Here is a 25,939-nt window from a genome sequence, read left to right on the forward strand (position 1 = left end):
ACATGGGTTGAATAAAAAAACCCTAACTAATAGAATATTAATGTTACAATCCCCTCACAGCGTAAATCGCCCTTATAAAAAGTGTCTATAAAATATGTAAATGTATATGTAGAAAAACGCTGAGGAAATGATTTTGTCTACTTCACAATTCTCTTTTGCTCTAATAAACAACTCTGAAGCCGAGATGAATCAGAGAAAGTTATGTTTTGGATGCATAATTTGCAATCAAAATAAATAAACCACAATTTTTAGAATATGTAATATCTACATGTATCACAAATCTTTAAAAATCATAAAATTATGTCATAGCTTAAGTATAATATTGTTTCGTGAGGCCTCTGCTTTACCACTAACCCTGAGAAGTCAAAGTTATCACCAAAAATAATAAAAGCATGGTGTAATTTGATATCAATCATTTGTCACTTATTAATCCCTGAAACAAACAGAGAAATGTCAAAAAGCCAGACTGAATTTTTTTTTTTTTTTCTGAATTATAATTTGATGAAAATTTACTGTTGTGCCAACAGTCGTGTTTTGGTCATAGAAACAAAAGGTTTGTACGTTATATATATATATTTTTTTTACAATTTTTTTCATCCCTTAATACGCAATGTAAATGTAATTCATCAGATAACTATATAAATAATTATGTAACTACATACTTACTTTTTAAATGGTATAGTATGGAGCTAATTCTGTGGCAAAAGTTTTGAAAAAAATAACAAAAAAAAAAAAAGAAAACTAAATAATTAAAAAAAAACTTAATTCCAAAAAGATTACTACTCATTTTGCCAGTTTCTGCTTTCATTTTTTTTCATATTTGTTTATTTTTTTTTTCCTTCTGAAGTCTTTTTTCTTTTTTCCTTCCGACTTTCGGCACTTTCTAGCAGGGTGCGGGTCTTAGAAGAGGGCCTTTACCTGCACTCTCTATTGGTCACCTGATTTGGAGTGACAGGTCTTCTGAACACTCAGCCACACCCACTCTGAGACCCGTGATCTGCCTTGAACATGGCAGAACACTTCGTACTAAGTGTAGAATTGCCAGAGAGGATTGTGCCGACATGTCCGACCTTATGAGCAATGTTTGTCATTATTCTTTTTAATGCAACACATGCTCAGGATCCTGTGTTGAGCTGTGTAAAATATAATCTTTGGAAATTCAAGTCTATTAGGTAAATTTAGCTGCTGAATGAAGCTGTACCATCTTTCAAGTTTTCAGGTGCTAATGCCAGGTAGTCTAGCAGTGTCTGCTAAAGTTCATTAAATGATTAATAAGCCCTCCACGAGCTGATCAGGTGTGTTGGGTCAGGCAGTCCTCAATCTGTAGTGCTGAAGGGCAAGAGAAAAAATGTAGCATTAGCTAAACACAGCAGAGCGGAAAATGCCACTGATTACTGCCAGCTTACTGCTGCTGTGAGACAGCTGACACATGGCAATGTTTGATCACTACAAAAGGGAATAAAGTCGACATGTTATGGATGGCCGTTATGTCAGTTTCTTTATGTTACCCAAAAAATCACTCCGTGTCAGTCACTGAAACAGGCTTTCTGTCTCAGCACGCCAGTTCACAGAATGCTGCTGTTCCAAATTACTGTCTTCACATTAATACAGTGGGCTAACTTTAGATATTTAAGCAGTTTAGTTTCATTACCAGGATGGCTCGCCTAGTTAGCCCTAGAGGACACTGGTAGGCTAGCTAGCGCTAGCATCTGCAAACCTGCAAGGTGGTACAGCTTTGTTCATTCATAAACAGCTAAAGTTTATGTTCTTCAATGCTAAAAAAAAAAAAAACACTTATATCCTTCTAGATAGGTTGACACAGGACCCATAAACATGTGGTACATTAATAATTTAAAAGGAATATGACAGACATTGCTCATAATGTCAGATATGCCAGTACAACACCGGACCCAATATGACGTGCTCCACCCTGTTGGGGCAGTTCATGCCAAGTGGTTACATGTTCAGAAGACCTGTCACTCTAAATCAGCTGACCAACAGAAAGCGCAGGTAAACGCCCTCTTCTAAGAGCTGCACAATTTATTGTAGAACAATTTATTTAAAGCAAAAACTGGCAAAATGAGTAATACATTTATATCAGAAACTAGTAGTAATATTTTTGAAAAATTATGTTTGATTTAACTCTCATTATTTGTATTTGCGATTTTATATTTTATATATACTCAATATTTTGCTTGAGGGATTTACAACTTTATTTAAAACTTTAAAACTTTTTCTAAAACAAAATGAACTCCATAGCATAGTAAAAAGAATGTAATATTCTAAACTTCTAAAGGGTTAAAATCAGCCACTTCTACATTCTCAGTCTTGCACTCACTGTCTCATTTTGCCCAATCACAGAGGCTCTCTGGGAATATTTCCCAATCACTGTGTATTTTCCTCTTGTGAATGCTGAGTTCCAACCCTCTGCTTTTCTGGCCTGAGCTCTCTGTCTCATTTTCCATCTTTATCTTCCTGCAGATGATGTCATTGTTAAGCCATGTGCCAGCACAGTGAGAGTTGGCAAGAAGAGGAGTAAATATGGGATTTATCAGAATGGAACATTAACAAAGCACTCACACTTCCACAATGAATAAATAAGTCTCTCCGCTGCTCCTCGGCTGTATGTTCCTGTTCATTTCTTAAATATAACTGGGATGGCATGAACAATAACACTGAAAATGAGGGTAGCAAGACAGACCTGGCCCAAGCAGCTCTGCTGAAGGAGGGATGGGTGTGCATTTGTTCCTTGCAACTCCCCCCTCACCATGTCTCTCTCAGTTGGGGGCTATGCTAAGCAGCTGTCCTAGCTCTCCTTTCCCATTGCCTAATAAACCAGCAATGCAAAAGTGCTCAATATGTGACAATCCTCATGACTGCATTGAGCACTACGGGGGGGAAAGAGCAAGTGCTTTAGTCAGGCACCCAACTCAGTAATTACCGATCCACTTGACTGAGCCCTGGGCCAAGCAATTAATGTGTCCTCCAATTAGGCCTTACTCTAGATCCTACAAGAGTCAGGTTTAGACTTTGCTCACAACACACACAACCGTAGGCAGTATTCAATATTTCAGTCCCAAATTTGATATTCCATACTGGTTAATTTACATTCTCATAATTACACACACACACACATACATACATGCATACATACATACATACATGCATACATACATACATACATACATTTATACATATTATATTTGTTTATTTATTTGTATTTATTTTGTTTTCCATGTATCTTCCTGAACGCAGACATCACGGTTAGTAGTGGGCCGGTCTGCTTAGGTGACCCTTTTTAAATTCTTATGTTCTCAAATTTTGGAAAAAGCTATTGGTCAATGCAAGGATTTTGTTTTTTAAAACAGAGAAAAAAAGAAATGCGCTCTTTGAAATATCCAAGTGTGTCTGGACGAGTCCCGAAAGAACTCAAGTTCTGGAAGACAAAACAAGATTACACAAAGAGTAGAAGTGGAAAAGAAATGGAAAGGGACAGCAGGAAAGGTGAAGGGAGTGAAAGCAGAGGACTGTATGTGCGTTCATTGCCAGATCTAGTCCTGGAATGTGACACTTGACCAAATGGACAAACACATGCTTGTATAGGAAATAGCGAGGTCAGGGAACACATCACTTCCTGTGTAAACAGTGGTACGGATGGTTTTCAGCAGCAGTCAGAGCTGGATGAGCCTCTGAATGTGGTATAGAGAGAGAGAGCAAGAACACAAGAGCTGTAGAAACAGAGAGGAAAATGGCAACCAACTTGTCCTGTAAGTTTTCAGTAATGGCTTTTAACTCGGTCGGGTCTAACTGCCAGCACAAACACACAGAAACAAGTGAAGTGTCACGACAAAGGGCAGCACATAAATCACAGTGCAGCAAAAACACTGCAGGAGATTTTGTAGGTGTGTGCTTGTGGGACAGCCTGATTAAGCCATCAACAATACAGTAGCGCAAAAAAGAAACATATAATATTATGTGTGTGCGAGCACGTGGTTTTGAATGCCAAACTTTGGCTCTGCTCAGTATGAAAAGAGAACTGGCTGTAATCCAAGTCTCTGGTGTCAGGCCTGCAAGTTCAGGTCAGGTCACTCACACAGACAGGCTTAGAAAATTCAATCTCGCTCAGCTCTCAGCATTTCTACCCTCACTTATAGCGGTCAGTCCTAATGCACTGAGGTTCACAGTGATTGATCCCTACATTACGTGTCTGGCCTTCGTCCTGCAATTCCTGTTTCAGGTGATTATGTCTTCTTTCACAGCTTTGACAATCAATACACTGGCATATACTTCACCACTCCATCAGTCAGTGAAACATAGGCTATTATATTCTATACTGTGCCTGTTTTAGAAATTCGTAAACAACATTAAAGCACACCTCTCTCTCTCTCTCTCTCTCTCTCTCTGTCTCACTCTTACAGTGATGACAGACACACTTGTACACAGTCAGAGAGACAGAGAGAGAGACTATTAAATAAACAAGAGCTGTGTTGCCTCTTCAGCAGACATGCAATTCATGCTGCAGCACACACAACAGAGACAAGGCCAGAGGGCCATACCACACAGAACACTCAAGGGGTTACACTTCACAATATAGCCAGAGGCCTCTACCACATGAAACACAAAGGGGTGGGCCAACAACAATAAGCAGCAAGTCCAACCCACACACCCCCCAATGAACACAAAATGACCACTGAGGCACTACCAAAATACTTGAATGCTGCAATGAGTAATGCACAATGTGAAGGTTTCCTAGTGTAAGCCCAGGTAACACACAGACAGTAAAAATATGGATGACAAACTTGGCAAATGTTTACAAAATGTACAAACAGGGACTAAATCCATCTGGATGACTATTACAAAGAAATATCATATTTATTATTTATTATTACTTGCAGACATTTTTTACATAGTAGACATGCTTTGCCCAAATGATCTGGCCTTCTGGAGCACAATAAATACATCATCAGATACTGAACATCTGTCCGATGATGATTATCTGCAGATACCAATATGAATCCATTTCATTGTTCATCCTGAACCCTTATATGGTGTTTAGGCCTGTGGGACCCATTTTCAGTGTTTACCAAAATATAAAAAGAGACGATTTATTATTATTTCAACCGCAGATTCCTTGGCCTTTGCTCATTTTCTGTGAAGAACATATGAAATAACACATTTTAATGACTTCACACTGTTCACCCCCTACACATTTATATTACACGTGGTGTTGAGGTGAACCCACTGGGAATAAAAGTGTGGAGGTGCTGTGTCCCTCCACTCTGTTCTACTGCTACATGGCCTGCTATTAGTTTGTGTGTGTGTGTGTCTGTGTGTGTATGTGTTTGTATGTGTGTGTGAGGGTGGACAACATGGACAGGCTGCTGACTGGCTACAGCTGCAAAAGGAGAACCCTACGCTGTCCACTTGTGATATTTTAAACATCTGGTATTTTTACATAAATTGTTATGGTTATTATTTAAAAAAAAAACAATAATGCAGTGGGTACACCAGAACTACTGAGTAACAAAAACATGAACACAACACAAGGGTTAAACATATGTGAAAAGTACAAAAAAAAACTAACTTTAACAAAAACAGGGCACAATACATGGTGAGGGAGAACTACCATGTAACATTCCAGCTATTGCTCAATGCCCTCTGATTGGCCCTTCCTCAAACTAAAGCAAAGTCAAATTCAAGTCAAGTCAAATTTATTTGTATAGCGCTTTTTACAACTGATGTCACAAAGTAGCTTCACAGAAACCCATTTAGGACAAAGTTTTAACATGAAATGTAAATCCTCCAGGTGAGCAAGCCAGTGGCGACAGAGACAAGGAAAAACTCCCTCAGAGCTGAGGAAGAAACCTTGGGAGGAACCAAGGCTCACAAGGGGGGGCCCATCCTCCTCTGGTCAAACTACCTACAAAATTATTATACTACTAATATTAATAGTAGTAGTAGTAGTAATAGTTAGGAGTCCATGAAAACTTCAGTGTAGGGTGGGCAGCTAGTCCAAGGCAGGTGGCGGTAGCTGGGCAAGTGGCGGTGACTGGGGCGTGGGCAACTGGTCTGAAGCGGGTAGCAGGAGAGCTCGACAGACAATAATCCATCAGTGTCCGGTCGGACAGGTGGGCAGTCGTTTACTCGGAAAAAGGTAGGGAGATGGAGTTTTGTTCTGTATGGGTGTATGTATAATAATATGTAAAACATTTCCAGAGTGTGGCTAATGACTCCGGCAGATCTGACTATAACAGCTTAACCAAAAGGAGAGAACCAAAAGGACACACAGATACGGGAGCACCCTGAAACAATCTGGCATCCCTCCGCTCCACCGTCCACAAACCTGAGTGACCGCGTGCGAGCGGCAGGACAACAGCACCAGCGTCTCAGTTTACTATAATTCCCTGCGTCCATGGACCCCTGGATCTGCTGCCTTTATCTAAGGGGAAACATTAACTACCAAAGGCTAAACTAAACAAGTGATTTTTCAGCCTAGATTTGAAGATTGCGACTGAGTCTGAGTCCCAAACATTTTCTGGAAGATCATTCCAGAGTTTGGGGGCTTTATAAGAAAAGGCTCTTCCGCCAGATGAAACCTTCTGAATTCTGGGAACTGTTAAAAAGCCAGCACTCTGTGATCTGAGTAATCGTGGTGGCTCGTAATGGGAAATAAGGTCTTGCAGGTACTCAGGAGCGAGCCCATGTAGGGCTTTATACGTCAATAAAAGAATTTTGTAATCAATACGGAATTTAACAGGCAGCCAATGAAGTGATGATAGAACTGGACTGATATGATCAAATTTTCTAGTTTTAGTGAGAACCCTGGCTGCAGCATTTTGAACTAGTTGAAGTTTACTTAAATTCCTGCTGGTGCATCCTGACAGTAGTGCGTTACAATAGTCTAGCCTTGAAGTAATAAAGGCATGTACTAGTGTTCCTGCATCGTGCAGCGATAAGGCATTTCTTATTCTGGCGATATTGCGAAGATGTAAAAAAGCTGTCCTAGTGATACTGCCTATGTGTTGATCGAATGATAAATCTGGATCAATTATGACACCAAGATTTTTTGCTGCTGAACCAGGTATAACTGGAAAGTCAGCGAGATTTAAAATTAAATCTGATAATTTATTTCTTGCCACTTTTGGACCCAGAAGGAGAACCTCTGTTTTGTTACTGTTTAGAAGGAGGAAGTTACGCAACATCCAACCTTTCACATCTTTTACACAGTCCTCTATTTTCTTTAGCCTGTATTTGTCATCAGGCTTGGCTGATATGTACAATTGCGTATCGTCTGCGTAACAGTGAAAGTTAATGCCATGGTTACTTATGACTGTGCCTAACGGTAACATGTATAATGTAAATAATAATGGTCCTAAAATAGAGCCTTGCGGAATTCCAGATCTTACTTGTGAATAATTGGAAGATAAGTCATTTACCTTTACAAACTGATAACGTTCCGTTAAGTAACATTTGAACCATGATAGGGCTGTCCCTGTGATTCCAACCATGTCTGACCTCTCTAGGAGAATATTGTGGTCTATCGTATCGAAAGCTGTGCTGAGGTCAAGTAGCACCAACAGGGATATGTAGCCTTGATCAGAGGCAAGGAGAAGATCATTTGTTATCTTAAATAGAGCTGTCTCAGTGCTGTGATGTGGCCTGAATCCAGATTGGAATTTTTCATATATGTGGTTCTTATGTAGATATGAACAAATTTGTTGGGCTACAGCTTTTTCTAAGATCTTAGATATAAATGGTAGGTTAGAAATAGGCCTGTAATTAGACAATACGTTAGCATCAAGGTTTGGTTTCTTGATCAGAGGTTTAATAACTGCTAGTTTAAAAGCTTTGGGTACATGGCCCAGGCTAAGGGACAAGTTTACTATAGTTAAAAGAGGATTAATGATAACTGGTAGTACTTCTTTGAGTAATTTTGAGTGAATTGCATCAAGTGTGCAGGTTGTGCAATTTGCAGAGGAGGTAATCTCGAATTCTGGCTGTGGGAGTGGGTAGAAAGTTTCAAGCCTTTCTTCTGCAACTATGTTATGTTTTATATCAGCCACGTCAGATGACAGCCAAGTTGGATTTAATACTGTGGGTTGAATTTGTTAATAAATTTGAAAATATTAGACATTAAAGAAGTCCATAAAAACTTCACTGGTGAGAGTCACCGGAATTTGTGGTTCAGTACCTGCCTGATTTTTTGTAATTCTGGAAATCACACTAAACAGTACTCTAGGATTATATTTATTATTCTCGATCAGCGAGGCCAGATATGCTGAGCGAGCTTTAGTGAGAGCATTTCTATACTCTATAAGGCTGTCCTTCCAGGCAAAGTGGAACACTTCCAGCTTGGTTGATCGCCATTTCCGCTCTAGTTACCGTACTGTTTGTTTTAAGGTACGGGTTTTATCATTGTATCACGGGGCGAGCTTTTTCTGTCTTATCCTTTTGATTTTAAGTGGTGCCACATTTTCTAAAGTAGATCGAAAGGTATTTTCTAAATAGTCGGTTAATACATCTAGCTCCATTGGGTCTGATGGAGTGGAGACTAGGGTTGTTAGTTCTGGGAGGTTTTCTACAAATTGTAGGGCGGTAAATGGTTTTATTGCGCGCTTTGTAGAATAGCGAGGGGACGTACATATATTATGGCTAAGACGTAGCTCATAGGAAATTAGCTAATGGTTGGAGATTACTGAGGTTTGCGGTAGGATATTAAGCCTGTCTATGTTAAGTCCAAGTGTCAGAACTAAGTCTAAAGTGTGACTACAGTAGTGTGTAGGCCCTGTTACATTTTGGGTAATACCAACAGAGTCTAGGATTGAAGTAAATGCCTTTTTTAGTGGGTCATCTGCCTTCTCAAAATGGATATTAAAATCTCCAACAATCATTACTTTATCATTGCACACAGCTAGGTTTGCAGCGAAAGAATGCATTCAATTAACTAAAAAAGCCTAAACCTAAAAACAATCAAACTGGTTCGAAATAAATTGAAGTTATGGCATGTTTGACTACTTGTACGTGGGCTGGGCCATAATGTTGTCTCATAATAAATTTTGTCATAATACAGTGACAAAACATCAGTGTACTGCATGCATCATAAAAAAAAATGTATAGCAACTGCATAAACTGCTTTTTTTCTTCCTGGATTAAAAAAAACAAATATTATACTGTTTGGTAATTCATGGCTGTTTTTAAACATGTTTAGTCTGTTCTACATAAACCTCAGCAAAAATTACATATCATGATACATATTGTTGCTTCAAGTATCACTGTCATATTTTTGCCATATCACCAACAAGTAAAGGACGAAGGATTTAGATACCGTTTAATAACTGTCATTACTTGTCACTGATTAACAATAAAAGTGTTAACGAGGCTTATTGATTATGAATAAAAGTTTAGATAAGGCTGATGTACATTCAGTAATACTATGTAATAATGGTAAATTACATTAAAGAGTAAAGTGCTGAAAGGAGGTGGCACTCAGCACTTATGGTTCTGTGATGAGTGCAACATTCGCCTCAACACTGTGGCATGTATGAATGGCAAGTGAAAGCGAGTACATACTCATTAGCAGGTTGCTGACAGTCAACTTCTTTCCGATAATTGGTGGTACTTAAGCATGCTGCTGCCCATCTCTGAGTCATCAAAGTTTAGTCAGCAAACTGAAGCTCTAAAGCTAGGCCTGGATCATTACAGTAAGGTCTGCAAAGGCTGACTCCACCGTTAGTGACTTCACAGATCATAATGTGAATCTCACCTGATCACAGCATGGACCTGTCTGGGACCATCTCAGCAGAGAAAACAGTATATAGAGACAACAGCATGTAAAGATATGAGACTAGAGCAGACGGAAAGAAGATGAGGTGTGGAGAGAAGGCCTCTGAAGAGGGGGAATGTGACAAAAGATGGCAGCGATGCTTCTTCTAGTCTGTGAAAAGATGAGGAGGAGCTTCAGTGGTGTTGTCTCCTTGAAGAACTGCTAAAAGGGTGTAATACATAGGTTTCCTTAGATACTGTTGCATGGCAACAGCAATCTTGTAATCATAACCTCGCCCATGTTCAAAGGTCATTGTAAAGAGAAAGAAGGCTGCAGTCAGGTAGATTACATCATGTTCCAATCCCACTGTGCAAACACGGTTAATTGCTACCTTCACTTCCTCAAGTGCATCTGAGTTCTGTTCCTGAACTCAGAAAAGCAAGAAACTACTGAGGACAAACTGCAGGATATCAGAATGTAATTTGTATATACCTTTTTTAGTGCACTTAGTCCTAAGGGGAAAAAACAGATCTTGCTAAAAGGGATGCAGTGATCTTGTTTTTTTTTTATGATTGATTCTGATTTCTTTACAGCCAAAATTGGCCAATGGTGATGAGTTTTTTTGGTCAATTTTAGTAGCTCATGCTGTGTGGTTTAAGTGAACACATGAAACACTATTAGCCTACTACTAGCAAAAGTACTACTTGTTCTTTAACAAGCCAAACTGGCATTTTAGATTCTTAAACAAAAAAAGTATTGCCAATTTAAATAACATGAACCAAATAAAGTGCTACATCGAAAGAGGGAACTAGCCATTTCGCACAATGACTAATGTAGCAGTGGGTGGTACACTGGTTCATCCGGTATGCTAGTTGAAATTCTTTCTAAGGTATGAATTTTGTCATAACCTTCTGTCCAGAAAGCCACAAAAAGTGCAGATAACGCAACATGCACACAGTGCAAAGCATGCTTACGTCAGAGATGTTTCAGTTGTGTTTCAAGCAAAAATGAAATGCAACAGTCCCACCATTCCCTCCCCTCTGTGTAGTCAATTGGAGTCTGAGGTCCAGTTTGTTTTCAAGGCAGCAGACATAAAAGAGCAATATGAAAGAAATGGCTGGTCTAGCCATTAACCTAGGATGGACAACAGAATGCCAGCCGCACTTCTAGTGTATGGAATAAATTACTTGAGAAATTCAGACATGAAACAACATTTAGCACTGTGCTGTTGCAGCACATGCAACACGTTCATCTATATTTTGTTCAGTTCTGTTTTTATTATTTTGCGCAATAAAAATACTGTAGATTTAAAGCAGTCGTTAAAAGTAAAAGGACATGCCAGAAAAATAAGTACAGTTGACCTACAAAAATGGCTCTATTTGAAAAATGTAATTTAAAAAATTGAACACATACACCAAAACTATCAGAGTCTTAATTATAACGTTATAAAGATTTTTGGCAGTACGCCCACTACTAGACTTCTATGCTACAACATTTTCGCATACGTTTAAAAAGAGCATTCAAATATAGTGTGGGGCACCCTAACCCGGCTCACATCATTTACGTCACAAAATTTCCACACAGATTGACCAAAATCAAAATATCAAATCGTCTGATCGCCTGTTTGGGGAAAAAAATCTGATTCTGATCTTGGCTTATTCTGATTGTGCATCTCTACTTGCTAAACCTCCATTATCTGGGTCTCAGCAACTGCATGCAAAATTAAACAGCTCATTTTATACTGCTCTCTTCTTCTTAGTCATAACTTGGCTCAAGAGAGCAGAAAACAAGGGCAAAGTCTGCTAATCAAAATAATGAGAGCTGCTAACAGTACAGCAAATAAACTCTGTGATAAACAAAATAGCACACTATTAGCCTTCCGGCACAACGGAGTCTGAAAGCTCCATGTTTCCACCTCTTCTCCCTCTTTTTCTCTCTGCTCTCCTCCAATTACTTCTCCATTGCCACTCTATTCCAAGTGTGTGTGTTTCTGCATCAGTCCCTCTCGTCCCATCCTCCACTCCTCCCTTTGCTCAATTTTTCTCTCCTTTTATCTCAAACTCCCTCTAACTCAATCTCCTCTTCACTTTCTATCTGGGCCGACAGCACAAATCGGTGGTCATGACCTTTACCTTTGAGGCTGGCTGTAACCAGTTAAGTTGTGGAACATTGCTGTGTGTCTCTCTCTCTCCTCTGGCCACCCATCTCCACCAAACAGATACTTAATCTTTCTCTTGATGTCTCCCTAATATACTGCTAATTCCAGACTTCAATACAGGCTTATCATGTTACTGTGGTGTGCTGATCTCACATGTGAAATCTTGCAGAACAGATCAAGGAAGGAAAGTGTCCATGTGTTTATGAATCCTGCTTATGTGTGGTGTTTAATCAGCAGGGGAGATGGACCAGCAAGGCAGCCCTGTTGCGGAGCTCTTCAGGCTAGTGTTAAATTTCACCCCTTCCCGTCTCGTCTAGTTCAGACTGGCCATTTCAGAAAGGAAATTCAAAACCAGCCATGCAGTTAAGAGGGTGAAAGGCTGTGATCGACCCTTAACTGCCCTATAACGAGCCCTTCTGAGGGTGTTTATGGCTACAGAATGAATTAATGACCCCCCTGCTCTGTACAGTAAATGGAGTGCAACTTTAGCTGTTGTGACTGAGGACCATCTCCAAGCTTCTCTTGTGTCTTCTTTACTGTGAGAGCTCCTCTCACCTCACAGTCTTAATGTATGTGTTATGTGTTGTGTGTGTGTATGTAAGAGAGAAAGAGAGAGAGGGACAAAGAGAGAGAAATGGCAGCTCTTCTTTCCTAAAGAAGATTAGGCCCACTGCCCAGTGGTGGTATAAAGCAGGGTTTCTCTATCCAGTCTTCAGGGACCCTGAGCTAGTCCATATATATTTACTCTGTTCCAGTTTCCAACACTTCAGCCACAATTCAGCAGGCCCTGATTATCAAGTTCAGGTGTATGAGGAGCTAAAAAAATGGTTAAAGGTTCCCAAACCTGAGGACTGCTAGTATAAGAATACGCAGATCCAGACTGCCAGAATGTAGGGATTACTGGTAGGCAATATGGTGATATTTTATCATTATTTTGATGAATTTTGTTATTGTGATAAACAATATGCTTTTCTGTGCATATTGTGGATGTTGTCAGTACTTAAGCATTACTGACCAGCTGCATGTTTCTTTAAAAAAGGGCACAATTAATCCTGTTTAATTGGATTTAGCCTAATATGTGAAATGTTGAATAAAAACAATTGTACCTAGAGTTTATGATTGATGTTTTAAAATGTGGCACTAAGTGTTTAAAATGTCATTAAGTGTCATGATGCAATATTTTGCCATATTACCCACCCCTATAAGGGATGCACAATGATATCAGAATCTTATTGGTATCTGCTGATATTTACTTTAAAAAATATGTTGGCACTGGACAGATGTTAAGATCTGGCCAATATTTCAAACTGATACTGATGATGTGTTTATTCTTCATGCTCTGAAAGAGCAGAAGATTTAGATGGCGCTGAGTAAATGCACTAAATTGTGTGCATTTCATTCATTTTACTGCATTTGTAACCTCATATACATTAAATGTTATATTACTCTGTAGTGCTAATCCAAGTGAACATATTCTCAATTTCTAAATTTTATAAATGTTTGTTTTAGCATCAGTATAGAAGATATACACACGAAAAATACTGAATATCAGGTATAAATCCACTCAAGATGCATTTAAAATTTATATAAATTAGATTGCTAAACACACTTCTGGAGGTGATTTGAATCATTTTAGCCAGATGTTATACAAGTGTAGCCTACACATCCATCTTTTGACAACTAAAACCCCTACCAGTAGTCCTAGACGGATGACTAATAAGAGGTTAATACTGGATAACATGGATGGTTTATGTGAAAAAACAAACTGAAATGACATCAACAACACCACGTGATTTTGGACAACCATCTTTTGCTTACAAAAAAAAAAAAAGAAGAAATAAAGAACAACGGAGGCAAATGGTTGTTATGCTATGAGCTGATTTGTATACTATGTGTGACACACCAGTTGGATTTCAATCCTGCCAATGAGAGATGCATTTGACTACTAAGTGTATGTAATTAAAATCTTTTATATATCTATCACTAGAAATGACCAGGTGTAAAGAAGAACCATGATGGAGATTTAGCACGAGGTGGTTAAAGTGAGAGGTAGGCCTGGAAGGTTATGAGAGATTACTGGGAGAGACAGAATGACAGAGCAGTGGAGGCTGGATTATTCTGATAACAGCAAGAAAGAAACTGGGCTGGCAGTATGAAGTGGGTGGCAGCCAAGAGAGACAGAGATGCTTTATGTTACCTCAGGAGTTTAAGACAGTCTACACTAAAAGGAAAATGTGAAAAGAAGAGGTTCAGCTAAGGGACAAATTCCCAGTCCAATCCCCTGAGTAATCGCTCACAAGGCAACTTTTCCAAAAATTCCTTTAATCAACCAGTAATAGTGACAAATGAGCAGAGAGGTTCCCATGTGTAGCAAAACAATCTCAGCCTGTGTTTTTTTCCCAAAGCGCTGCAGCACCAAGTCTGCTACAGGGTAAAAGAGAATATCACTCTAACACATTTTCTAATGTGTGAAATATGCATCGTTAATGAAAAAGAAACTGTCAATATTTGTCTTTCGTGCCGCTGACTGCTAACGCAACCAAACATATAACTACGAGGACTCAGTTCAACTCTAGCAATATATAAATTCTATTAACAAACAAACAATACATTAATCAGCCAAAAAGGTTGTTTTTATATTATAAATAAAACTAAACTAAAAAATCTACTCCAGGGTGCTGTATATCAGAGTCTGTATATTCAAACTGTGGTTTGGATAAGGATGTGAATGATCCCCATAGTTTATTCAGTTTGTTTAGCAACCAACACTGAGCAGTAATATTTACACATAGACTCAGTTTAAATCTAGCCAATTTGTGCGATTTGTATCTGGATTTCACTACATGCATTTACACTTGGCAATCAAATGTGTCTCCAGTTGAAATCCAATTGTTATATGGTGCGTAATATGCAAATCAGCTCATATACAACAACTAATTCCCTGTGTTGTTCCTCATTCTTCCTGTTCTATTCAAAAGACGGTTGCTGCCTCAAAAACTGCTTACAAGACAGCCGTTTTCACTTTTTTCACGTTTTAAAACATAATGTATTGTCACTATGTACTTTTAAGTATGGGATGTGTTTTAAGAAGAAATGATTTGTCTTAAGTTTACATGCTTGTTAACAATACGGATCATGCAATAGCAACTGCTGCTAGAGACATTTTAACACCTGCTAACGAGGCTGAACTGTTCAAACTGATTTTTGTGTGGAAGTGATTCATGACTCGCTAAGAGAGTCTGCACAAGCACCAATGTTAGTTACATGGTGACTGGCTTCAGGAAGAGGCTTGCAGGTCTGCTGGGATTAACATTGCCTTGCAAATTTAGTGCTTTCCTTTCCTTTAACACACCCATTAAAAATTGTCAACGGTTGTTAACAAGCTGTTGTTTTGTGTGGAAGTGACTGTTGACCAACTAGGAGAGCTCGTGGCTGTACAAACAACAACGTTAATGACACTGTGACTAGAGACTCACAGGACTGTTGGAGAAACACTGCCCTGCACATTTTAGTGCTTTCACCGCTTTTAACACACCTTTACAAATAGTCAGGGGCTTTTCATAAGCTAAGCGGCCTGCTTTTCCAAAATCATCTTATTGTTAAGTTCCTTCAGGAGCAGGGTTGGGAAACACTGTGCTAATTCGCAGTGGCACTGCACCTACTTGATAAGAATATCCATCATTGATCATCTAGGTCCTCCAACAGTCCTGCAAGCCTCAGCCTGAAAATATCCTACCTACAGTTTTACGTATGGAGCTCCCTATAAACACACTATGGTAGACAAAGTTGCAGTCAGCTTTATTGCCAGCTTTCTTGTTCGACCTTTCCTGTTCCACCTCAAATCGTGAAATTGATGGAACTGCAAACAGGACTGCAATTGAATTTTTATTTTGGCAGAGCTGAAGCACAACAATAAGGATGCAACTGTAATTCAGGAATTGTTATTCATTTTTTAATATGTCAGAGTGAGAACATTAAGACAATGAAAATAAAATGTCAAAAGCACTTTTCTTTTCCATATTAACATTTCCAGCCATTATACACAGAAATTAAATGCAAATACACATTTTGCATATGAATTTCAATTTTGTCCCTAACAATGCACACTCACGTTGAAAATGCAATTGTAAATATGCAATTAAATGAGCATTTTCAAATATGCATTTGGATTTTCAAATCTGGATTTAAATTTGAATAAAGGCCAGAATACGCTGCCATAGAATATGCTGCCATAGCTGAACGCCACTGAAACAAACTCAATAAAGAATCTTGCATTAAGCGCCGAACTAAAGGAGCAGTGAGGCCTCTGTTCAGTGGTGCAGTACGGTGGGTATTTATCCCCATATGCAAAACAGCAGAGGGAGGTGCAGTCACAGAATTGGGAGGGGTTTTGGTTGTTGAATGTGGCTTGGAGAGACCGATGCATTTAATCTCTTTCCAGAAAGAATTCTGATACTCAAGATGACCAGGTGTAAACAGTATCATAAACGTGGCAACTGGGTGTACTGGTGCACTCACTGCCTGTAAACAAAACCTGCGAGAAGGTTTCTCGGATAAATTCATCACATTCAAATGGCCCATCTTAGCACATGTGGCTCTGAAAGCCCTCAGAATTATTAAAACAGTCAAGAAACGTTTCTGCTGATTGGGAAGAACAGCAAAGCACTGGGAATAAAGATCCCTGATAGCTTTAACAGGCATCCATTTCCAGTTACACACGCAGAAATTCAAAAGCAGAGGGACACTTATTTCACACACACACACAAGATCAAGACAGGCAGTGCTGATGGTAAATCCTTTTCGTTCAGCTCTACATAGCTCGTATCACTGAGTCAGCTTCATGGCTAATGGCTGCTCAAGACTGCAAATGATTATGGTAAAAATAACAATACCCTGACCTCTGACCGCCATCATGTGCGTGATCTATTAGACAGGGCTGTCCATCCCCTGGGCCAGCAATCTGGGCCTCTTCTCTTTTATGAAGGCTGTTATTTTGGGAAAGATTAAAATTTACCGCGGGCAGGCAGGTCACAAAGAAGCAATTTCCCGCTTCAAGCCACAAAATTTGTTTTGCAGTGACGTTTCAAATACAGGCTGCTTTAACCCACTGTGACCCCCCCCCACCCTATCTGAAACTACAAATGAGAGGCATTTAGTTTGGCATTTAGTTGATTCTCTTTCATATAATCTGTTATGGTCAACCATGACCTAAAGTCTGTGGTTTAATACAGATTTTTACACAGGATTTGCATACTATGCGCATTTACAAACTCTAAGACCAACACTACTTTTTAGCAGTTATCCAACCAGTAATGTAAAATCAACACCCTTAACTTGTGATAAATCAATACACATACAAAAATGCCTGAACCACAAACTATCTGAGGCTAGGCTGTGTTCTTGAAAGACATCACCAAGTCCATAAACACTGTAATTACACCCTTTTATAGAGACATTGAAGTATATTTAGGTCTGCGTTCTGAGGGAGACAGTCATGGGGAGATTTGAGTAAGCTAGCTGGGAGACACACAAAACACTTGCCTTGCAGAATTCAAGGCTAGACGCACTTTCCAGTGGACACACACTATAATTTTATACAAATCATGTCTGAAACAGCACGCTAATTCAACATTTTTTTAACCTAGGTAGAGCATTTCTTGGCATTAACGGCCAATCTCAACCTCACCATAATATTATCCACTTTCTAGAGTCCTCCATGACCACAAAAATGACCACCAATGTAAGAAGCTGGTGCTGAGACATAACTGTTGTGAAAGAAAATAGGACTTGAAGCCTGAGTTCATATGTTACCGTCACTGTACAGAGTTAATTCAGGTAAGGTCAGAAATGAAGACCATGTCCGCAGATTTACATTAACCCCCTGGGTGTCATGAATATCATGAGAGGGGTTGAAGTTGGCCTAAACAATGCAGACACAGTTGAAGGGACTGGCTGGGGTGCAATCCCCTCTGGAAACACACACAAGGCCTCTAAGAACACTGAGCAGCTCTTTGTTTGAATCTTAGCGACTGGTACTGAAAGGCTGAAGTAGACACGAATTCCACTACTCCAACCCAAATAACAGCAGGATTACAAATAAGATCAGTAACAAGAGTCTGAAACATGAAGGATTTAGGACCATTCCCTTGCTGGGAGGCATTCTTAGGTCAATGAGGTGATCCTGGCACCCAGCATCACAACACTCACCCCTTTTACATGCATGACCTAATTGGAGTATTGACTACTTTGCTTATAATCATATGCTCCATGACACAAATTAAGTGTTTAAGTAGCTGGTTTAATATTCCATTTAAACCCTGCATAAAGCAAAGTGTACCACATAGTTTCCCAATGATTACAGCAGAAGTTAGCTCAGTGAGAAAAGGAAAGGAAGCATTTTTCACACTTTGTACTGAATTTCATTTGGCCTGAACAATTTCTAACCACTGTAGAGCCCAGATTTAAACATATCAACCTCTTCTAAGGTTTTGTTTACACCTTTCATTAACATGTTTTTGTGAAGGAATCACATTCAGATTTCACTAGACTGCATGAAAAGCCAAGTGTAAACACCCCTAGGATGCACTGAGAGCTAATTACGACCAGATCACTCAAATCACATATGGAGGTGGTCAGTGACAGATCCTGACCACATTTAATACTAGGTGTGAGAATAAACAATGTAATGAAAGATGGAGCACATGCACGGCAGAAGTTAGCCCAAGGCCAAGTGTCTTCACGCACTCCAAGCTGATCAAAGCGTCCAAGCCAAGCTTGTCCACTTGTATGAAAATGACGTATGTGTTGACATACTTTTTGAGCGGGAAAAGCACAATCGGATCTCATCTAGTCACACTGGGGATGAATTTTACTGAAAAGCGTGAATAGAATCTGAGTACAGTATATTCACATATGATCTGGACATGAACCAAATGTTAATACAATATGTAAATGGGCTCCAAGTGTCACAAGTGGAGTAAGGTTTCACTTTCGGCATATGCAGTCTTCGGTTTCATTTTCACTCCAGGTTACTGGAAAAAAGTTGTCAATGGAACGTGTTTCCACAACAGCATTTGCTACCTTTACACTTAAATGCATGTATATACGCACATAGGATTAAGTCTGTGATTCACTGAACAAGAAAACTATCTAAAAAACAAAGCAGAGCCTGACCGATATTATCGGGTAACCCACATTAGCAACTCACAGTATGACATTATAAGACAGCAATATAGGCTGATGAATTTGAACACGAAACACTATTATGGTAAGTAATACAAAACATACAATGCATCCAAACCCAACATTTAGCATGTTAATAACAAAACACAAACACACAAAAAATTATGAAGAAAGAGGTTAAACAGAAACCAAAAGCGCAAAGTGTCATGCATGCCTACAATATATGAGACTGTGAGTTTCTGTTGTTCACTTAAGTTTAATAAGTGTGAGCAGTATTTAACAAACACTAGTCGTGTATAAAAATAACATCTAAAATACGAATATAGAATTCTATCAGCAGATATTAAAGGTCATCAGAATTTTCAGCCCCCTAAAAAATGGCGTCAGCCATAAAACTGTCCTATTCTATTAGTAAGGCCCTCATTAAAACCTTTTCATAACACTGTCTCCATCAAAAGCAGTGGTCACCAACTCTGGTCCTGGAAAGCTTCATGTGATCAAGCTGATTAACTTGATTGGTTGGATCAGTGTTAGGCAAGAGGAGGTGTGGCATGTTCGACAGAGGCTGGAACTAAACTAGTCAGAAAAATTTATCTGAATGAGCGTCTGGTGACCACTCATGTAAAGTCTGAGTAATAATCTTAGTTTAAAGAAGAAAGGTTTAGTGATGTACATCATTTTTCTGTTGAATAGTACACTGGCCAACATTGTGCAGTGGCTTCTAGCAGATTCTAAAACTATCAGATATTCAAAGTATGTTGTACATGTTTTGTTTTACAACACTCAGTGAAAAAAACAGGAACATCACTCACATTCCTCAAATTCTACACAGCTGATGTTCTACAGCAATCCTACTATAAAAGTGAGCGAACTTGAATCTGAGAAATGTCAGTCATGGGTGTGGCTGAACAATGACTATGCAGAAAAACCACACCTGCTCAACTGAGACAATAAAAACCAGACCAGGGTAAGTCAGAAGAGGAGCAAACAATTACATGAAAGAATGAAACACTCAGTCAGGAAATGTCTGATTACTGCACAAACAGATTTCTTTTGATTGGCACGCTGAACAGCAACATTAGCTTATGCAACAGCAGCCAGCATTCTGTGTCACGTCTGTTGCCTTTCAATGGAAGTATGAGTATCTCTTCAGTGTATGTATTGGAGTACTAGGGCTGTTAATCATGCTCCTCAGTTTCTATAAGAAGCAATAAATGTTAAAGTAAATGCAACAAACATTTGTAACAAGTGGGCACTTTTAAACAGCCTCCTGCAGATTGACGTGATAGTGTCAAATTGCAAGTTCAACAAGGCATCACTTTTCATTCACAAAACAGTACAGCTTTTCAGATATGGAGAGAGGATTTTTGCACGGACACTTGCACGTACTTTAAATAAGCAGGTTAGTTCTACTAATTCTCCAAGGATGTTTGCTAAGAAAACTATGACAAATAGGATTATTGTCTTCAAAGTGGTCCACTATTTGATTCACTAACAGCACATAAGCTAAGCAGGTGAAATCCTGACTGGTGTAAAATTTAATTACCATAATGCAAGAGAGTGTATACAGAGTGTATACAGGAAAAGTAGGAAGAGAGAAAGAAAATTCAAGAACAAGAGAGAGCAGCCCAACATGTGCTGACACATTCACAGAACAAAGCAATTAATATCAGCAGTACTTAAAGAACACTTACCAACTGCATGTTTCACCACATATTACTATTACTATAATTAGTAAGATGCACTGATATGGGAATTGTGGGCTGATGCTGATATCCAATCTTTCCACAGAGAAATTCCATATTTATTTCTTCAGGGCTACAAATGCAGTAAGAGTTCAATAAATATACCTTTACATATCAGTTTGAAATATCAGCCAAATTCAAACATCTGACTGATTCTATTAATCTATTCAAGTGATTAGGCTATCTGCTGGTACGGATAGGATTCTGATATCACTGTGCATCTCCCATTAGCGCTGTTTAATTGGATTTGGTGCAGTTTGTGTGAAAAACTAAATATCAAGATGCATATCATGTACTGAGAAAATGTCTTGAAGTGATATATTTTTGACATATGGCCCACCCCTACAGTCCAGGATGAAAACAGTGGTTGGAGAAAGACTGCACATTTTAGGACAAAAGTCAGACTGTTAAAGGGCCCATATAGGTAAAAACAGACTTTTCTGAACCAAAAGAATCTGATGTAGCGCATAAACAATGTAAACAATGTACGCAAGTGTTAAAATGCTCCATCCTCTCCACAGTCCACACAAAACACACGGAAAGTAAGCTGTGAACATAATCGTAATCTGAACATAATTTACTTGTTTTGGTGATAAACATAAACCATTTTATCATACATAAAATCAACATTCACTTACAGCCACAGCAGTTTAGCTCTGCCCATCCATGCTGACGTCATAAAAAGTGTTTCAGTCTGAACTGCAGGGCAGTCAGCCAATCAGTACAGAGAACATATACAGATATCAGTTTTAAAGGCACAGTAACAAACAGTCTGTTTAAGATGTAAAAAAGGTTAGAAATGGGCATAAAAAACGAAACATGACTGTTTCCTCACAAATGTCTAAAGCAGAACTCAAAGACAAAAACAACGCAAAAACTAAGATATGGGCCCTTTAAGGTTTGAAGTGAAAACTGGGTTCACAGTATTTTACACTGCCCTGCCAGGAGACTGAAGTTTCGACTACTTTCAGAGGAACACCTGGCTAAAGTGCAGCCTAAACTTCTCTAGACTAAATCCCTGTAATGGTCTACTGGAAACCAAACCAGAAATGTTCATTTCTCGACACTGTCTAAATGATCCACAGAAGAATGAGGACCACTCTGTAGTGCTGGAAAAGCGCTAGCCAGCTCAGTCCAGAGACTGACATACCTGCTTCAGTGAAATGAGTGAACAGTGTCTGACAAAAGACTACAGGACATTCAGTCTGCTACAGTTTCTATTCCTAAGGTAGTGAAGCATCGATAGGTACACATTCGTATTAACACAAAAACTGAAAACTGTCTCTAGTGTTTCAGAATGTTTCCGTTCATGACCCCAAAAGAAAAAGCCGATATTTTATCTGTGTAACGCAGTCTACTGTAGGGACGTTAGGCTAGTTCAGTACAAAACGAAAACACTCGAAAGCCAACAGCAAAAGACACCGGCGGACCATCGTGAAACCAACAGAGCAGCGAAGACTAAAAGTGTTTTTGTCGTTAGAAGCCGTTTCCAGGCGCTTTGTTTTCGAAATAGTAACGTACTTTCATTCACTTGACCGAGCACACTACACTAATAACGCTAAACAACATGTTTGCCACGCACGGCTCGCTCTGAGAGCACGAGCAGACAACTTCAGCGAGCCTCACCACAGTTTGATATTTCACCTCTTTCTTACCTTTGAGTTACTGCTGACAGCTCGGCCTCAGACGCACAAGAAGCGCTCTCAGAAACAACCACGTTCGCAGGCTGAACTCGTCGGGAAGAACGCGTGGGGAATATAAATCCGTTTTCTGTCAGGTTTCCTCTGGTTTTGTCTGCGGGCCCAGGCAGCTCCAATCCAGCCCCAGCTCCCTCTCTCTCTCTCTCTCTCTCTCTCTCTCTCTCTCTCTCTCTCTCTCTCCGCCACACACACTCACTCACTCACTCACTCTCTCTCTCTCTCTCTCTCTCTCTCTCTCTCCGCCACACACACTCTCTCTCTCTCTCTCTCTCTCTCTCTCTCCGCCACACACACTCTCTCTCTCTCTCTCTCTCTCTCTCTCTCTCTCTCTCTCTCAGCCAGTGACGTCACCAGTGCCAGGGTACAGCGAGAGGCGTTCTGTTTACTTTTCCACCCGTATTCCGACGAGCCCCGCCCCCTATGCTGGGATTGGCTGGTTTGTCCAGCGTCCTTTGCTAGAATTGGCTAGTAGTTTATATTCACACGCAATCGGCCGAACGGGGATTGTGCGCTACTAGCCAATCTCAGCGTAGTGGGCGGGGCTTGTAGGAATACAGGTGGGAGGAAAAAATAGCAACAGCAACGGAGGGCATGCTAGGCGCTCCCTGCTGCTCTAAGCCATTCTGCCAGCCGGACAGCCAAGCAGACAGCTGGTACGGGATCAAACGAGACGTTCCTTCAGCAACGCTTATGTGTGTTTACGTTTTATCACAATTCCTGGCATCAACTTTTAGCAGTTGTTAGGTACCTCAAATGGTGCATGTGTGGGCTAAACATCATATTGTGTTGTTTGTGCACTTTGTTAATTTGCGAATCTGTCCTAAATGCATATCAAACTAACGCATGCCTATGACTGAAGCCTATGATGTGCAAGGCTTCTGTTTCACTTTTTGCATTTGGGAAGATATTCTGAAGTGCAGCAGCCAGTGCTCTGGCCCTTCTGGAAGCATCCACTAATACATAGAGGCATAGCCAAGGGGTGGCCATTGGTGGCCACTGCCACTGTAGCATGAAGTATGGCCCTCTGGCCATCCCAGCTATGAAAAGTGAGACAGTCAGCCATACACATTACAATAAAAACCTGCCATCTGGTTAGCTACCAGTCACTTATAAGAGCCTAATTAGTGTGTCTTGCTGTGATAGGCTAATTTACTCAGCAAACAGGTGAGTGAATATGTGCTGGGTCCCTTCAGCAGTGCTGCTCTGTGTTTACTAACTATTTACACTCTACAGGTGAATGCATGTTGGTGTTGTCTAAATTCCATCTGTGGAACAAGTTTGTGCTAAAGCTAGGCCAGCCTATTCTCTCTTACTTATACATGCTGCCTGGTTAGCTTTCTAATCATTAAATTCACATTTCGTGAGGGCCTGCTGACATGGAACGTTTATCTTAAAGTTAACATTGTGCACTGAAAAAAAGTGGCACATTTACTTGACACAAATACAGGATTTCCTTATGAATGATTAAAATGCATTGCATTGGTTTTGTCTTTCAATTTACTTTGGCAATAATTTTGTTGATGTAATATTTTATTCATGTGGAAATCATGGTTAGATTTAACTCAGGGAAGTTAAATGCACTTGTTTTCCTGTACTCAGGAAAACAAGTGCATCACTTTGTCATTTTAATACAGTAGCTAATACTATTTTATTTACATATTTTTAATTTCTAGTAGTGTGCCACCCCAATAAAATCTCTGGGTCTTACTTGGCCACCCCATTCTGAAAGTTCAAGCTACACCTCTGCTAAGACACCAAAACCATTTACTGCCGTCACTATAAACTCAGAATCAGGCTGATGTGGTGTTATTTTGTCAGTTTTTGATTGCCAGACCAGGAAAACCAGGTTTTATCTGTATGTTTTGATTTATTAATGGGCTTAATGAAATTTAAAAAACACAAACACATTTCACTCCTGCTGTTGTAGGGATGACATACTAAACTCAGAAATGTTCACCTTACCTATAGAATTGAATTAAACATCATGAATTAGGTTACACCACTGAATAGTTTCTTTTGACTATATTTTTCTTTCCAAAGCTAATTTCAAACTAACCAATAATGCATACATTTTTGGAATAAGAGTGCTATAAATCACTGTAAAAGTGACTAACAGCATTGCAAATCAGTTTACAAATATATGGACTGAGCTAAGTGCTAGCGAGGTAGGCCATGTTTGGGGGTGAAAAAACTCCAGTTTCCTGTTTTCTCTGGGGTGTGTCTAAGAATGAAACTGGCTGCTGATAAAGGTCCTGTACTGTGAAACAGAAGACAGTTACGCTTATTTGTTATCATGAGTAATACTATGTGTTTGGAGGTATCCTAGTATTTTTGTGTGCTGCGCTACTCACTGACGGCTGATCAGATGAAAAGCTATCAGAATAAGAAGCAACATCTGCTGTTTTCCCAGCCAATATAGAATAGACAGATAGAATCTTTTAGTCCCATGCAGTATCCCATATCTATTACTTTTATTAAATTCATTGTGCTCCTCATTTAAGCACTTGAACAGCTTAAATTGGAACGACATGAAAATACATTTTGCTTATAGATGTACAAGGGATTGCTCATCACATTTCCACTGTGAGCCAAATTGATTTGGACTGCACAGGGGCTGATAGGCACAGAGGGGTGGGAGCGGAGCGTATCGACTTAAATCAGCGTGCTTGCTAGATCACACTCACTCAATATCACCTGAAGGACAAGCTGCACTGCTCCAACTGAGCTGCAAGAGCAATGAGAGCAGAGTGACAAGTAATAGCATTTACAGCCTGCCAAAGGTAACCTCATTGATGTCAACAAGCTCCACTTTTTCTCTGTCTCTTCCTCTTTCTTTAGAGGAATACTCCAGCATTTTTCAAACTAATCCCCATTTGCTGTATCATGGTCACTTACCATAGACAATTTTCACACATTTCCCTGTACTTAGTAAAGGAACAGAAAAACTGCTGACTCAGAACACATTTATAATAGGAGCCAATGGGCAGTTGCTGAAACCCCTTACCACTGGCACTTGTTGCAAAGCTGTTGTTGGCAATTATAGCTTTGAGACTTCTACAGTAAGAGGTAATCAGCTTTTTCCAGCATTATGGTTTAATTTTGGCCCTTTCCTCTTGGCAAAGCATCTTCAGTTTCCCAAGCTCACAATGTCCCTCTGATGGCCTCACAGTTTCAAAATTATCCCTATTTTTCAATGGGTTTCAAGTCATGCACCGGCAAAGGCCATCACCTTCTCTAGTCTTGAGTTATTTTGGCTGTATCTGGAGTCGTTATTTTGTTAAAACATCCATCCTCTTCCTAGACTCTAGGTTTATATATTCAGTGGATATATTCACTTCTTTCCTAAGTATGGGGAAATTACTGTCTGTGGTAATTAATCACATGCTGCAGA

General features: G+C 39.6%; 1 protein-coding gene across 1 annotated transcript in view; it reads right to left on the reverse strand.

Annotated features, from left to right (window-relative positions):
- The window catches only part of nck2a (NCK adaptor protein 2a), a 59,964-nt gene extending 37,242 nt beyond the window's left edge, over positions 1-22,722 (reverse strand). The window contains exon 1 of the mRNA XM_036596928.1: positions 22,504-22,722. The gene's annotated coding sequence lies outside the window, so the exon portion shown is untranslated. The remainder of the gene's footprint in view (positions 1-22,503) is intronic.
- Between the last annotated feature and the right edge of the window lie 3,217 nt (positions 22,723-25,939).

The sequence above is a fragment of the Colossoma macropomum genome, unplaced genomic scaffold (genome assembly GCF_904425465.1).
Source record: "Colossoma macropomum unplaced genomic scaffold, Colossoma_macropomum, whole genome shotgun sequence".
NCBI classification, from domain to species: domain Eukaryota; kingdom Metazoa; phylum Chordata; class Actinopteri; order Characiformes; family Serrasalmidae; genus Colossoma; species Colossoma macropomum.